This window comes from Petaurus breviceps, unplaced genomic scaffold (genome assembly GCF_028583685.1).
Source record: "Petaurus breviceps papuanus isolate PSGF00001 unplaced genomic scaffold, PetGlider_PUasm1.0 91133, whole genome shotgun sequence".
NCBI lineage: Eukaryota > Metazoa > Chordata > Mammalia > Diprotodontia > Petauridae > Petaurus > Petaurus breviceps.
This window is the reverse complement of record NW_027187419.1, coordinates 39,095,973-39,105,817: the sequence shown is the minus strand read 5'-3', so window position 1 is coordinate 39,105,817 and position 9,845 is coordinate 39,095,973. Positions and strand designations below refer to the sequence as shown.

Sequence of the window (9,845 nt, the reverse complement as noted above, 5' to 3'; positions counted from 1 at the left end):
CAGCTAACTTTAAATTGTCTCAGCATGCCCATATCAAACTTCCTCCCCCCACCCCTCCCAATCTGTACATCAGCCTCCTATCAGCCTCCTTTTTCTATTGCCTTCCTCCCATAAAATCCATTTCAGATCATTTTTACACCAGAAAAATTTCCTAAATATATGATTTAGGATTCTTTCCTTGCTCAACAAAGAGTTGTTACTTGATGAGGCTTGATCTTTGGTTTATCTATTTCATTCCACATTGGTAACTTGTTCTGGAAAATTTGGGAGAGACAATATCTCAAAGTGAGGTTTTGAAATCACCTTCCTCCTCCCCCCCTTCTATTCACCTATGATAAGCTGTGGCTTACCTAGACAAATTATAGTATAGTGGGGAAAAAAAACACACTGGGCTTTTACTTTAAAAGACCCAAATTCACATCTCAATATTTTTTAAAGCAATTGGGGTTAAGTAACTTGCCTAAGGTTACATGGCTAGTTATTCTAATGGGTGTTAAGTATCTGAGGCTGGAATCAATCCCGGGTCCTCTCGACACTGGGGCTGGCGCTCTTACTCACTGAGCCACCTAGCCTCTCCCATATCTCTGTTTTGCCATCTACTAGCTATGGTATCTTGAACAACTCATTTAATTTCCCTGGGTTTCAGTTTCCTCATCTGTAAAGTGAGGAGATAGAATAGGTGACCTCTAAAGTCCTTTCCAACCTGTATCTCTGATCTTAAAAGACTTTGTCTGAGTAATTTCCAAGGCAGATTTGAGTCATTTTGAATAGACTCTGTAAAATACATTGTGGAATTGGCTATCCTCAGTTCTGAGAAGGGACCAGAGAGAGCTGGCTCAGAAAGAGAGGAAGGGTTGTCCTTCATCTTAGACTTTACACAGTCTGGCTCTTGAGATCTGGAGCAGAGGGGAGCCTCTAAGTGCCATGGAAGCATTTGGCCTGAAAGCTTCCAGAAAGGCACTTTCAGGATGGGGGTGGGGGACTGGGGTTGAACCAGATCTTCATAGGGAAAGACAGGATCAGGCCCAATCAATGTATAAGTGAAAACACACAGCCCCATAAAGTGGCCTGGGAAAGATGCCACATTAATAAAAGGAAAAATGCAAAGGAATGTGTGAGAAGGGAGCCCTTAAGAAAATGCTAGTGCCTGTAAAATTCTGCTTCCCCTGAAATCATGGCTCCAACTTGTTTTTCATTTGGATTCAAGAAGACCCTTAAAGAAACCAGAAAATCCCAGAACTAAGAAGCCCTCTACTTGGGAGAAAGGCTAATGGAGAAGAGAATGAAGTCTGGTTCAGAGTTAGAACAAAATGATAGAATCTCAGAGTCTGAAGAGACCTCAGAACCCTTCTAGTTCCAATCCACATCAAAACAAGAGTTGCCTCTTTCCTATCCTCAACAAGTGATCATTCAGTGTCTGCTTGAAAACCTCTAGTGAGGAAGGTGGCCCCTACGGCATTCTATTCCCCTTCTGGACAGCTGCAATTGTTAGGAAGTTTGTCTTCCTGTCAAGCTGAACTCTGCCTCTCTGAAATGTCTCTTGCTCCAGAAGCTTTCTGGGACCTAACAACAACAAAAAAAAACCAACACAAAAAAACCTGATTGTTCCTCATCCATATGTCAGCCAAATGTTACTGCCAAAGGGTTAAGGAGAATCTAGTCCCAACCCTCTCATTTTATAGGTGAGGAAACTGAGACCCAGAAACTTGAGATCACTCAGGCAGTTCTTGGAAAAACTGGGATCAAAACTCAGGTATATAGACTGCATGCCCAATGTTCTTCTCACTGTTTGAATTCTTACGCTGCCTTTGCTGACCCTACTCAGTGGCTTCTCTGCTTTATCTGTTTCCCTTTGGAAAGTACTTATCCTGAGATCTTTCCAGGGATGGGATCTTAGTGGAGCAAAAGGTCCCTTTTATCCTGGTTTCCTTAGCCAGGTCCTAAGGAAAGGGATCAGGATGAATTTTGCAGTAGTTTGTTACTCTCTCTCCACTCTGGAGAATTCCTTGTCTCTCTAACTTCTGGAATGAGTCATTTCACCACATCCCTGTATTGGCCCTTGGAGGGGGTAGGGTAGTGTGTATCTTAGCTGTTGACCAAAGCTCTAACACCAGGACCCCATCACAGATGGAAATGAATGAATGAAGCATTTGTTAAGCACTTACTATGTGTAAAGAACTATGCTTTGGTTTGAAATGCTTTTATACTTCGGTATGGAGGATATAGGGGAGTTACAAGGCATATATTTTCCCAGTGGCCTTTGTGGAAATTTGTTGTTGTTGTTTTTTTAAAGAGGGGGACTGAAGAGACAATGATAAGGTTGAAGGTGGCAGGGAAGGGACAAGACATTGCCTAAAGGCTTGGCATTTGAGGGATTTTCTCAGCCAACTTTGGGAAGGTTGCCCCAACCTGTCCATATCAAACTTTCCCCTCATGCCTCCTCTTTCTATTGGTCCCTTCCTTTAAAATTAGTTTCAGATAATTTCTCTTTCAGAAAGACTTTGTTCATGTTTTAATTTAGGACTTCTGAGTTTCTTGATGGGACTTTACCTTTGAAATATCTGTTTTAAGGGGGCAGCTAGGTGGCACAGTGGGTAGACCTCTGGCCCTGGAGTCAGGAGGACCTGAGTTCAAATCTGGCCATAGACACTTGACACTTACTAGCCGTGTGACTCTAGGCAAGTCATTTAGCCCTTATTGCCTCAAAAAAAATTATCTGTCTTGTTCCATATTGGTGACTTGTTTTTGGAAATGATAATGCTAATTGACTCATGAGAAACTTGTTACTAAGTATTGTTGGAAGATATCTAGAAAGTTAGAGATATGGTCTCCACCTTTGGGAAGTTTCCAATTTAATTTGGTAGAAAAGAATGATTCCAATATGAGTTAAAAAATAAAACAACAACCCTAAGTAATAGGAACAGATAAACATTGTGCAATTGGTTACATTAGTGAAGAGATCCTCAGGATGGTGGTAAGAAAGAAGGATGGAGAATAAATAGAGTATTTAGAATCAGCTAGTATTACAGAAGGTTTCTGGGAAGATACAAGGGGAGAAGAATTTTTAAGCTGGGAATAGGGACTTGGATTGGCAGTGAATGGCTAAGCACTGAGGAGAGGGAAATCTAGTTTGGTAAGCATGGCATATGCCATGGCTCCGGACTGGCAGGTGAAGCCTGGTTGAGAGATGAGTGCAGGGATGTTCTTGGCTGGAGTGGAGTTCAAACTAGGGTGGAGTATGAGAATTGGTCAGGGTGGAGAAGGGCAGTGTCCTGACAAGTTGGTTAAAGATTGGAACAGGTGGCCACAAGAGGCTATGAAATCACCTTCCATAGAGAAATTTTTAGAATGAGATAAGGCCTCTACCATCCCCACTCCTAACTTTTCTAAGGTGATGGAAGGGTAGAATGGTCCAGAGGCAGGCGGGCAGTAAGGAATAGGGAGATGTTTCACATGACCCCTTTGAGAAGTCTGATTCTCCCTTCAGAGATGATACAAAAGTTTGCCTTCTCCGCATAGATCTTTCCCCAAGGGAGAGATGCACAGACAGAATGATTGCCTTCTAGGAGAAGTCAGTGCTAGGAACAGGAGACAGGAAGTAGGGTTTGGAAAGCAGCTGAGAAGACTCCAATTAACATTGCAACCTGAACACATCCCTAGAAAGGGGATCAGCTTGGAAGGCCTGACAAGCTTTGCATTGTTCAGACTGGACAGCTGGGAGCAGCTGCAGGGCTCCTGAAGCTGTCCCAGACCCTAGGAGCACCAGCTTCCTCCAATGAAACTCACAAACATGTTGTTATCAGCAGGGCGCCAACATGTTCATAGCCCTGTGCTGGGAACTGTGCATCACTGAGTCTCAAGATATTCCTAAAAGCATAGACCGTTAGTGCTGGATAGAAGCTCAGAGGGTTATCTAGTTCAATGTCCTCATTTTACACTTAGACACAGCCTGCTCGTAGTCACTCACCTGGTTCACAGCAGAGTTGGGGATAGAACCCAAGTCTTCTCACTGAAAGAACAGAACTCTTCATTAGACCACGCACACAGCCTGGAAGACCTTGGAGGAGTTTACAATCTTATATAAAGCCGGTGATGCAAGATAGGTTGTGTTGTAGAGTGGAATGGGGAAGGGATAGTAAGGATGTGTTTGTGTGTGTGTGTGTGTGTGTGTGTGTGTGTGTGTGTTTATAAGGAAAGCAACAGTACTAGGGGCCATGTCTCCTGCCTTCTGTGGAGCAGTGAACACAAATTAACTCAGGAAAACCCTTTTCCTTACCCCCAGTTCAAGATGGTAGCAGCAATGCAACAGTCCAGATTAGTCCAAGTGGGATTTCTTCCCAAAAAACTCTCCAATTTCACCTGAAACATACAAGTTGGTGGTATAGTGGATAGAGTGCCAGGCCTGGAGTCAGGAAGACTCATTTTTCTAAGTTCCAATCTGGCCTCAGATACTTATTAGCTGTATGACCCTGGGCAAGTCACTTAACCCTGTTTGTCCCAGTTTCCTCAGCTGTAAAATGAGCTGGAGAAGGAAACAGCAAACTACTTCAGTATATCTGCCATGGAAACCCCAAATGGGGTCACAAAGTGTCGGACACAACTGAAAGGATTGAAAATCAACAAACATCAGACTCTAAGGATTGGAATTAGAGGCATTAAGGGGAAAGGAGCAATGTCCAGATCCAATGGCAGTTTGTCTGCATTTTGATGCTGTTTACATGCTGATGAGATACAAAATGAAATGCAAGTGAGCATGCATTATTTTCCACAGAACTATATAAAAGTGGAGGGACTTTAAAAGCAGACCATTTAGTTTAATCCCTTGTCTGTATCTCATATACAGGGAAAGAGACAGAATCAGATGGAATATTTAGGGCTATCAATGGAGTTCAGAGCCAAAGACAGAAAAGGTGAGGAATGGGGGCAACCCTCGATTCTTGTATTTCCCTAATAAGAGAGAAGAATCATGTGAATGAGATGGGTTTCCATCAAATCTTTGATACTCTTGAATTCAGCAAAGAAACTGAATTAGAGGAAGACCTAAGACCCAGACAGGGACTCAGCTACACATTAATCAGCTGTCAAAGTGAGGATTTCCAGCCTCTATTCCCAGACCCAAGAGAATAGGCCAGTCTGCCAAGGGTTCTCCTTGTAGGAGGAATGAAGTCTGATCCTTCTTAGCCTCTGCAGACTCCCTACAGAGGGTATGGGACAGTGGGAAGACAGGTTATAGCGAAGCCCTCTCTCCTGAGTCGCCCATCTATCTCCAGCAGAGGAGGTGGGCACTATCCACTCTGAACTTCTGAAGTGAACAGCTGGGCCTGACTCTCAGCCTAGGGTTGAGCAAGGGACACTCCTCCCACCCCATCCATGAAGAGCAAAAGGGGGTGTTCTATTGTGATCCTGTGCAGAGCAGCCCCTTTCAATAGGTGAAAGGCCTGCTGTGAAGGGTGAGGTCATTGCTGGCACAACTGCAGGCTCATTTCAGACGCCTGCAGGTCTGTTTTAATGTGCAGTAACCACATTCCTGAGCAGGGTGGGTAAGAGGCATTCTGGACAACACTTCTCTCCCTCAGAAATTATTCCAATGCACCAGGGTCAGATATTGGGGGGGAGTTGGGATAGGGGGAGGGTAGGAGGGATTTTTTTTTTAGGGGTTTAAAAAAAGCCAGAGCAAATGACTGAACACAGGGTTTATAGAGAACACTGTGCAAGGGATTGAGAAGGTGTGGAAGGAGTGGGCTGTGGGGCCAGAAGAGAGGTCTCTGAAGGGTCTGCCCAGGCCCACTTTGGCGCTTGGTCTGTATAATGTCATGAGTGTCCACTTCATACAGAGCCCTATTTGGGGCATTGTAAGAAAGCCTCAGGAGAAGAAAGAAATGTGGTCTTTTTCTCCTAGGAGGTCAGAGTCTTGTTGGGGGAGTTTGAGTGAAAGAAAAAAAAAAACACTTGGAAAAGATCTAAGGGCACTTGCAGAGAAGCCATACCCACCAACACAATCCTACAGCTGTGCAGATGCGCCCTGGAGGGATGTCAGCAGCTAGTGGTAGCTTAGTTTACCTTTCTAATTGACTGTGTGTTAGGGAAGCCTCTTATGTATACAATGGGGATAGTTAATCTTGTCTATTTGTGTATTCCCTCTTGTTCCTCCTCCTTTGATCTTTATGTCTATCTGCCTCTGTGTTGTCTGTTTTAGGATGAAGGCAGGAAATAATATGCCTGAGTAAATCTGCAGCCAATACCCAGAACCTAGCATCTAGCCGTCAGAAATGGTATTTTAAGAGGTAATGTGCAAGAAAGGATGAAGAAAGCATTGATTAAACACTTTTGTGGTGCTGGCTATAAGTGTTGAAGCTTGGAGGAGGAAGACGTCATTATGAACTGAGGTAAACAGGAATATATGAGAATGCTGAGGAGATGGGATGGGAATTGGGCTTTCAAGGGTGAGTAGGATTCAGAGGGGGAAAGAATGGGAATCAGACTTTAGGTGTGATAAAAAGCAGGAGCAGAGGTTTGGGAAGGTAATGTGATCTTATGAATTGCTTACTCTAACCCTGAGTTGAACTTGTCCTCATTCTTATAACTTAGATTCAGTACCTTCATGGAGCCTATTATCACCCACAGGTACCTTTTACCTTCTTTCTTTTTTTACCTTTTACCTTTGTGTCCCCATTGCTTAGCACAGTGCCTGGCACATAGCAGGCACTCAAAAAATGGTTATTGATTGACCGAATATGAAAGGACTGTGCTGGACACAAAGCAGGGACTCAAGAGTTCTTAAACATTAGGAGGAAGATAAAGGTGAGCAAAATGATTTTGAACTCTAAATATATTGAAATGCAAATGAAAACAACTCTGAGGTACCACCTCACACCTATCAGAGTAGTAATATGACAAAAAGGGAAAATGTTGGATGTTGGAGGGGATAAGGGAAAACTGGGATGCTAATACACTGTTGTTGGAGTTGTGAACTGATCCAACCTTTCTGGAGCACAATTTGGAACTATGTAAAAAGGACTATAAAACTATACAGACCCTTTTATTCAGCAATAAATACCACTGCTAGGTCTATATCTCAAAGAAATTTTAAAAAAAGAGAAAAGGACCTATTAGTACAAAAATATGTATGGCAGCTATATTTGTGGTGGCTAAGAATCGGAAATCAAAGGGATGCCCATCAATTGGGGAATGGATAAACAATCTGTGGTATATGACTGTAATGAAATATGATTGTGCTATAAGAAATGACAACCAGGGGCAGCTAGGTGGCACAGTGAGTAAAGCGCAGGCCCCCAGAGTCAGGAGGATGGAAGTTCGGTTCTGGCCTCAGACACTTAACACCCACACAAAAAAACTAGCCCTGTAACCTTGGGCAAGTTACTTAACCCCAATTTTTAATTTTAATTTAATTTTAAGAGGTAATGTGCAAGAAAAAAAAAAAGAAATGACAAGCAGGATGATTTCAGAAAAACCTGGAAAGACTTACATGAACTGAGGCATAGAGAAGTGAACAGAACCAGGAGAACATTGTATACAGTAGCAGCAATATTGTTAGATGAAGAACTGTGAATGACAGCTATTTTCAGCAATACAATGATCCAAGACAATCCCCAAAGGACTAATGATGAAGCATATTATCTGCCTCCATACAAAGATTGATATTGATTGAATATAGACTAAAGCATGCTATTTTTCACTTTCTTTCATTTTTTTATTGGAGTCTTCTTATACAAAATGACTAATATGGAAACAATTTACATAATTGCACATATATAACCTATAATCTGATGGCTTATTGTCTGAGGGAGGGGTTAAGGGAAGGAGAGAGAGGGATAGAATTTGGAACTCAAAACTTTAAGTGAAAATTTTTTTTAAATTGGGTAAGGGGTGGCCAGGTAGCACAGCGCGTAAGAACACTGGCCCCAGTGTCGGGATGACCTGGGGATCAAATCTGGGCTCAGATACTTAGCACCACACTCAGAAATAACTGGCCATGTAACCTTGAGCAAGTTACTTAACCCCAATTGCTTAAAAAAAAAATTGGGTGAAAATTAAGTACAGTGAAAGATAATATCCATCATGCATAGAAAATTTAAAAATATTTCTTTTAAAATTTGGGGTAGTTAAATGGAGAAGTAGAATGCTGGACCTGGAATCAGGAAGACCTGAGTTCAAATCTAGTCTCAGACACTTACCAATGGTGTGACCCTGAGCAAGTCACTTAACCCTGTTTCCCTTAGTTTCCTCCTCTGTAAAAAATGAACTGGAGAAGGAAATGGCAAGCACTCTAGTATCTCTACCAAGAAAACTCTAAATGGGGTCACAAAGAGTTGGACATGACTGAAAATGATTAAATAACAACAAAATTTTAAAATGCATTTATATTCTGTCCCTCTTTCTACTTCTCCAATTGAATCAAAACAAAATAAACAAATAAAAGCAAAACCCTCACTATAAGCATGCATAGTCCAGCAAAATATATCCCCACATTTGCCATGCCCCAAAATATATCTCTCTCAGGCATGGAAGCTTTTCAATGAGTATTTGTGGAGACAACTGTCTGCACCAAAGAAACAACATACTCATCAAAATAGGTCCATTTTACTTTCCACGTGGTCATTGTAGGCGTGGTGACAATTCTCTTTTTTACTGTCCTATCACCCCTTGGGCCTCCTTCTATCATCTTAAGAACATAGGCTCCTAGATTTAGAACTCAGAGGCTATCTTCTCTAATGCACTCACTTTACAGATAAAGAAACTGAGGCCCAGAAAGCTTATGAGACTTGGTTCTGCTCACACCAATAATAGGCATCCTTCCATTTTAGGCCGTAGGCAGAGCAGCTTTGGGGGTCCTTTTCTCTCCTGAAGTGGAAGAAACAATGCTAGGGGGCTCAGAATGAAAAGTGAGTTTAGAGTCCTCCCTTCCAGCCATAGCTGTAACCATATCACAGGATGAAGAAAGGACAAGTGTATTGGTCCAAATTCCTGAACCCTGAGGAGAGAGTGGCATTTTCTTGGTCTGCTGTACTTGACCTTATCTGAGCACTCCTACCTACCATACCTCTTCTACTTCAAAGAGTCCTTTTCACACAGATAGCCCTTGTTGCTGTCCCACAGTATATACTCTGACTAAACAGAATAGAATACTTCTAGAAAGAAGTTTCCTTAGTGTTATGCTGAGTTTAATTTTCAGCCACCACAACCCAAAGGCTTGGGTCTTTCTCTTCTAAAAACTGTAACGTTGGTATTGCATGCACATCATATGTTCCAGCTAAACTGAACTCACACTATACTCCTCTGCCTTCATTTCATGCCTTTGTAAAACTGCTCCCTACTATTAGGGCATTGCCACCTTGTCCTTCCCTAGCAATATCACAGTGATCATAGGGCCATAGATCTGAACTGGAAGAAACCTCATAGTCTATCTAGTTTAGTCCCTTAATTTTACAGGTGAGGAAACTGAGACCCAAGGAAGCTAAGTGGTTTGCTAAAAGTCACAAAGGTAATGTGGATGAGGACTTTCAGTTACTTTTAGCTTTTTGGAATAAGGGCATAAGACCCCACCCCTGTAGGACTAGCATCCATGAATAAAAATAGGTGGTCCCAAAGTCGTAATGACTAGTTTGAGGAGATGGTTTTCTCTTGTAATTCAAAACTAACTTGTTCCCCAAAAATTTGAATGGGGGGAATTCCACATACACTGCTCCTCAAAGTTTGGAGTACAAAAGGTAAGAGACTGCTCACTTAATGTTTCATATACACTTTCCATCTCCTGTCTCCATGCTTTTTGCAAATGTGATCCTCTCCTTCCTGGAATGCACTCCCTCCTCATCTTCACTTCTGAG

At 42.3% G+C, this 9,845-nt stretch overlaps 1 protein-coding gene across 5 annotated transcripts in view; it reads left to right on the top strand.

The window, feature by feature from the left end:
• Nucleotides 1–6,196: 6,196 nt before the first annotated feature.
• The window catches only part of CDON (cell adhesion associated, oncogene regulated), a 191,209-nt gene continuing 187,560 nt past the window's right edge, over nt 6,197–9,845 (top strand). For all 5 annotated transcript variants that reach the window (XM_069079832.1, XM_069079831.1, XM_069079835.1 and 2 more), the window contains exon 1: nt 6,197–6,386. The gene's annotated coding sequence lies outside the window, so the exon portion shown is untranslated. The remainder of the gene's footprint in view (nt 6,387–9,845) is intronic.